Source organism: Sus scrofa, chromosome 17, assembly GCF_054392235.1.
Source record: "Sus scrofa isolate SSC_HxYL_T2T_F1_AM1 chromosome 17, Sscrofa_HxYL_maternal_Yorkshire_Landrace_v2.0, whole genome shotgun sequence".
In the NCBI taxonomy this organism is placed as follows: domain Eukaryota; kingdom Metazoa; phylum Chordata; class Mammalia; order Artiodactyla; family Suidae; genus Sus; species Sus scrofa.
This window is the reverse complement of record NC_139399.1, coordinates 13,750,358-13,757,380: the sequence shown is the minus strand read 5'-3', so window position 1 is coordinate 13,757,380 and position 7,023 is coordinate 13,750,358. Positions and strand designations below refer to the sequence as shown.

The 7,023-nt window shown below is 34.9% G+C and overlaps 1 long non-coding RNA gene across 1 annotated transcript in view; it reads right to left on the bottom strand.

Moving 5' to 3' along the window:
* Window positions 1–2,591: 2,591 nt before the first annotated feature.
* The window catches only part of LOC110257446 (uncharacterized), a 425,451-nt gene continuing 421,019 nt past the window's right edge, over window positions 2,592–7,023 (bottom strand). The window contains exon 4 of the long non-coding RNA XR_002340035.2: window positions 2,592–6,584. This is a non-coding gene — a long non-coding RNA (uncharacterized LOC110257446). The remainder of the gene's footprint in view (window positions 6,585–7,023) is intronic.

Below are 7,023 nucleotides of genomic sequence, written 5' to 3'. Positions count from 1 at the left end.
TAGGGTGAAAGTACACAAGAGTAGAGTAACCATACAACCTCTTTTTCTCAAGACAGAATCAGTATAGTCTATAGTCCCAGCATAAATATTACTTAATAACACACCCTTTTACTCTCAAATGTTAGAATTTAGATGATAAAATTTAAGATTTGTTCTTATTCCTAGGGGACAGAATGAATGAGTGAGGTACCAGAGGAGTTATCTAGGGAATTTGACAAGAAAAAAAAAATAGGTTTATTCTCATGGAAATTCAAGCAGGAGTAAGTAGTGATTTTTTTTTAAAGAGTAAACTGAGGTAGGAAGAAGGCTGTAGTCAATTCAGTGATCCAGACTTTCCACAATAGCATGCAAGAAAGGACTTAGGCAGTTGGTTACAGAGATGGTGATGGGGTTCTGAGATAAGGCTTAATACCTTAGAACAAGATTAGCTAGCAAAAGCAAGGCAGAAATAAGTCTCTCAAGAGTTAGATTTCTAGGATCTTGATTAGTCAGAAACAAAGCACAGACTACCCAAAAAGGGAAACAGCATGTATTATAACAATAACGACACAATTGCAATCATTGAACATTGCTTATTATCTCCTTCAATGCCGTGATATGGAATTTGTTGTCAGTCCTAATTTCAAGTCTCATCTCTGTCACTTACATCCATGTCATCTTGCTGAAGTTATTTAAGTTTATCATAACTCAGTACCTTGATTATTAAAGTAGAAATAATAATATATACCTTACTAGTTGTTATGATGTTTAATATATATATATATAAACTATGCACAAACACACATGGATTATAGCAATTAAGAACACATTAGTGTTGTTGTTATTATGGTGATTATGAAAAGCATAATTCAAAATGGAGGATTTATTTCAGGAGCAAAGCTAAAGTCTACCTTCTCTACTTAGATTAAAATCAGGACTCAGATTGTCAACTGGGTTTAGTTAGTCCTAAATCACCTAACCTAGATTTAAAATTGCCATGCTAACTGCAGGCATGCAAGATGGAATAAAGCTTTAGTGAAGAGGGACAGATGCTTCAGATTCTGGTTAAGAAGAGGTATAGAAGCTAGGAAATAAACAAGTCTTCATAATCTCTATCAATCATGTGCTTGATAGTATTTGTTTCTAGGAAATCTCATATATTCACAGAACAATGGTGTTATAATAAATCATTAGATTTGCAGAAAAACTGAGACCTAAGAATGAACACTGTTGAACATTCTAGAATGGCTCTTATTTTCTTTCCAAGAAGCATAATGTATGTGGAATATGACAATTTCAGCTCTTTCAGTAATGTGACATATTTATTTATCATCTAAAATTAATTAAATGAACTTTATGAAATTAACTGCATTAAGTTGAACTTGGAGAAAACTTTTCCCTTCCTAGAAGCACATGGATGTGGAGAAAATGTATTCCTGATTTAAAATTAACTTTAGTACATATAATGGCTGAAGTACATTTTGAATACTTGCTCTTAAGAAGGAACTAAGTTGAATTGTGTTTTCCTCAGCAATGGCCAAGCAGCTGATGAGTTAATAATAAAATGGAGTGGAGCTACAATGGCTGACTGGTCTCCAAAAGACTCAGAGAATACCCATTAGTTCTTTGCTATTGCTTGGAAAATTTTAGAGTATAATTTCAAGACTTAAATAGGGGCATGAAGAGATTATTTTTAGAGCTAAGTACTTCTCAAATATCCTATTATATACACCAAAGTTTCAAGTCAATCAGAAAAGCTATACAACAACACTGGACCAGTAATTATTTCTCTTGTTAACAGTAAATACTTCCAGATTGCATATTTAAATGTTACTATAATTATAAAAAATCCTTGGCCACAAATCTGAATCAGAATTGGCTTTGCAATCTTTTCCAATTCCTGAAAAATGGCTATTTGGTCAATAAAATCCTGTAGTGACCAAATACTTCTAGTTATTGTGTTTCTGGGAATCACCTTGCTTTTCCTTGTTCCATGTACATTTTAGAATGAGAGCCATCATGTTTTTGTAAGAAGATCTTATTTATTTGGTAACAGGCAATATGCCCAGGGGTGGGTCCTGACTCAATCTGGGCAAATCAGCTCTCTCCACAAAAATGTTACATTGGAGCCAAGAAAAATTTTATTCAGGGTTTCTCCTGGAGACTGAACAGGAACATGTAAACTTGGAATTTGTTATGACCAAGTTTTCAACCATGTGGACTGAAAAAGAAGATAATGCCAGGCATAGGCATGCAGAAGAAATGAGAGATACATGATGGAGATAGAATCTTGTTTCTTATTCAACTGCCTGGATTTATTTTATTTCCATGGCTCCATCTTATCCCTCCTCTTCATTTTCATCCCTAAATTTTTGTAATTTACTGTATTTTGTCTATTTAAGCTCATCGGGCTAGATTCATGTTTCTTGCAATTGAGAGTATTTACTAAAGTATACCTTGTTTCTGTTGAGGACTTGGAAAAAATTACCATAAACATTTACCTCTGAAATGTATTTTCAATGATCCTCTATCTCAGTATTTCTGAGATATTAGATAAAAAGATGGTACATCATTAAACAGGTTTGTTAAAACCAAGTTGAACAAAATTAAACTTTTTTCTTTTTTTTTTTTCCTTTTTAGGCTATACTTTCAGAGCCTTTAAAATGCCATGTGCACGGTGAATCTCTAAGACCATAGTATTTTGTGTAGCATTTTGTAGCCACATGTGATCCTATAACTCTTTTCTGAGAAGGCTCTTCAGAAATAGTGCTTCAAAGAAAAAACCCTTTGCAATATGCTTATCTATCTCAACTGCCGAAAGAACAAGACCAAGATATTTTATTTAACCTAACTCATATCATATCCAAAAGAGAACCAGTACTAAATACAGATTTACAAGTGTGCTATAGGATTGCAAGTGTCTTAGCGTGATAAACTGAGAGGATTACTTCAGATGAAATTTGTTTGCCAACTATGTCACTGGAACAGAAGGAACAACCAGTAGACAAGACCCCTTGGGATGTAATCATTACACCCTACTGATAGATTCCTTAGAAAGACGGCTGAGCCAAGCGACTTAAAGGCTCTTGGACTTCACTGAGTCCGAGACTCCACCTGTTGAGAGTAGGTCTAGACAGGCCCTGCCCAAGGCCTTGTAGGAGCAGAGGGCGACTTCCCACTCTTGCTTATCTTGTCTCTTGATGGACCAGAGACCGCAGGATATACTGAAATACTTCCTTCTAGGACTTTTCCTTGGAGTTGTGTCTTACCCCCTTCCTATTTTCTCTCCATTGACTAACCTGTGTTGCATGCTAATTGTGTGCAACAAACCCAGCAATTAGTGGCCATGTTTTATATATTGCCAATCCTGTGGCTTCTACCTGGCCTTGCCACTGGCCCTTCTGAGAAACAGAAATGGAATTATGTATGTGATCTTGATACCTCTTTATTGAAAGAGCTGTACTTTATTTGTATTTAAGTTGTTTTATCTGTATTTCGGCCCCATATATCCAAAGAGAGGGAGACACAAAAACAGAGACACAGAGATAGAAGACAGAGAGGAAATGTGCACTTAGAAATCACAGAAATTCTAAGAAGATGTGACTTCAGTAGTATTTCTTTGCTAATTTCTACAGTACAACCTAAACTGTGAATCTTACCAATTACTTAGTCACATAAGAAATAATTTCAAAGAAGAAAATCCATTTATACCATCTGGAAACAATAATAAGAAAACATATTTATGGAAATTAAATTACTCCTGTCTAATACGCCTTCAACTTCTACTAGCATATCAGCAGACACCAACTTTCAGTAAAAAGTGGCTCTAGTTAAAATCCTTCTTTTTAATATTATGTTTTTAAACTGAAAAATTGTATTTTTTTAAGAGATTAGACAGCGGTTTTAAGTTTATAGGACAGTCAATAAATGCCTGTATTCTCTTTATTTTCTTCCTTCTATCACCCCTATAAAATCACAGATTTTTTTTCTAATCCTCCAAACACTGACAGTAATCACAAGCTTTGTATGATTACTTAATATTACTAATTAATATAAGCAGTTAATATATAAACATGAACAAAACAAAAACAGGTACCTAAAAGCTGTTATAGTTTATAGAATATGGGCTTTAATAAAGGCCAGTGAATGACAGGTATTCATAGATGGTTGCTTGTACTCACCTGGAGTCTTCAGAGGAAAAGGCATAAGGAATGAAAACTTTATAGATACTGCCATGGAAACTTACCTGTAGTGTCGTGGTTTTACTACCATTTTGTTAAAGCTTATGTTTCCAATTCAACTCAGAAGGGGCAGCACCATCTACCCAGTAATCCCAGACAGACTCTGGGATCTCCTGTTTGTATCCCATTTCTTTGTCTCATATCCTCTAAACCCTACACACTATCTGATAAATCTACCCCAGTTTCACAAACATTTCTCTAGCTAGAATTTGATCATCACTTGGCCAAGAGTCTTTCAGACTCTTTTCCTCTCCTTTATTCTATTTTCTACCCAGTCACTGAAAGGATTGTGATTTTTCAATCTTTGTGATATTGTAACAACCAAAGTAGCTTTTAATTTTTCTACATCATTTTTTGTTGAATGATTACAAATAGCAAAGCATTATGCTAAATAAGCTCCCTAACAGACTTTATTCCATGCAACTGTCACAATAATTCTGAATTAGATATCCTTATTTACCATACATGTAGTAAATGCTAGAGCCAGAATTCCAAAGAAACCCTGTGTCATTTTGAAATCAAGTAGGCTCTTAGTAACTATTTGATGGAGATCAAATATCTTTACCATGAGCTCACAAGCACCCTAACAACTCCTGATTAATGAAATGAGGAGAAGGGAAGACATTTGCCAATAATCAACACAGAAGGTTCACTTTTCATCTACAATATCTATAAGGAATCACAGGAAAAATTCTGCATGAACAGTAAAGTAGTTGTTACTAAAAGTAGAAACAAAAAAGCAAAGATATCCCAAACACCGTTTTAAAAGCCAGGAAATCAGGCTTCCACCAGGAAATCAACATGAGAATTCAAACCAGAAAACACTCTCTTTATATTCCCTATATTTTCAACAAAATGGGACATCATATTAGTCACCTTGAATTTTAAATGTGCCTTACACAATATTTTGTATAAATTCCTTCTAGATAATGGTCAAAGTCTGTTTGAATCCCAGAGAAATCAAAGAGGATGCCATGATCACATGTTCTTCGAGAGAAGCTACTGTGTCAAGTACATGGTGCTGGAAACTTTACACCAGTACATCAGGGAAGAGCTTCTCACACATCTGTACTATTATGCCATGAGTTATAGTGGTGAGATTTAGAATACCTTGGTTCTTTGGGTGCCTAACACTGTGGGGCCGTAAACAGAGATGACCAGATTCATTTCTATATCTCAGAGGCTGAATGATTTTCCAAGAGAGCCAGGATGTCCAAAAGGCTGAAGATGATGTGTTAGTTTTTCTTTCAAGATGTAGATGTCATCTCTTGATAAACTGATCAAAAAAGGGGACTCTTTGTTGATAATACCAGCAAACACTTATAAAATGGGTGAAAATATACACTATCGAAGGACACTGGAGTTCCATTCAAAGACATGAAGTCTAGGTGGTCATAAGTAGCCAGATTAGGTACACTTTCAGGTTAAACAAAGGAAAATAGGACTCTGGGCTACTAGTAATGGTTTTGTTTTGTTTTGTTTTGTTTTCATCGGGTTCAATTGCTTTACTTAATTTTCCAAATATTTAATCAGTACTATATATCATACTATAAACAGTACTATATATCATACAATAAAATAAATTTTCTATATGTGATAAAAACCAGTAGGTACTTGATCACAGAAACTTTATTCACACCTCATTTCAAAGAACCAAAGTTCTACAAAACATATTCTGGTAAATTTGTTTTATAACTAAAGTTGCTTAAAAGACCTGTTCTTATTCACCTCAAATGCATCTAAATGAAACTAAAAAACAGAGAGATGTAGAAACACAATTAATAATTTTCACAAGAAGTTGTAAGCTCTCAAGGCTGAAGTTGGTCATCATCACAACTTCACTTTTGTATTAGTTAACTTCTTTAACTCTGGTGAGAGACTGGAGTAAAAATGAGATGAGATGACAACTGTAGTTGTGTGCTCTAAGACCAGTGGCTGCTTAACATACAGACTGGTTTAAATTCTTTAGTCATCTGAAAGACTACCAGAACTCGGATTATACCTGAAAGACCACAGCATTCAATCGTATATTAAAGGTTAAAGGACAAAGAGTAGTAGGGTGAAAACATTCAAATCGGCTCATATTTCCTCCTGATTCTTCCCATCCTTGGGAAGGTTAACACCATCCTCTGAGCTGCTCAATCAAGTAATTGTACTTTTGGGGTATGCTCATCGCCCAAAAGCAGTCAAAAATCAGTTTCTGTATATTTCCACCTCCAGTAACACCTTAAGTTTATGCAATTCCCTCTATTTTTACCTTACTAGCCTGCTTCAAACCATCATATCATCTGTCCTCCATTTCTGTGGTGGTCCACTCACCAGTCTCCCACTGAATCTTGTCTTCTTTTTGTCTCCATACAGGATCTAAATCAAAAAAGCAAATACTAGGCTTAAAAATCTTCCTGCTGTAAAACTTTCAATACCCTTTTGATACTTTTTACAGTTACAATCCGGGCTTCTTCTTATGACTTATAAAGCTTTTCTACGATTTGTTCCCTATTATACCTCTAGGTTTAACCTATTGCCCTCTTCCCAGGATATACAGCAAGTTCTTCCTCACCTTAGGACTTCGCATATGTTCATTAGGGATTTAGAACACTCTTTACCTACTGTTTGCAGGTCTTGCCTCTCTTTCTCTATCTGGTCCTAACCTCTTCCTCTAAGAGTTTTGACCAAAAATACAAACAACTCTTTCTCTACCTTCAGGCTCTCAATTTTTATTATTAGAGTACTCACTTTGTTTTCTTCATAGAATTTCAGAATTTGTAGATTACCTAACTTTTTAAGTTATTTATCTCTCATA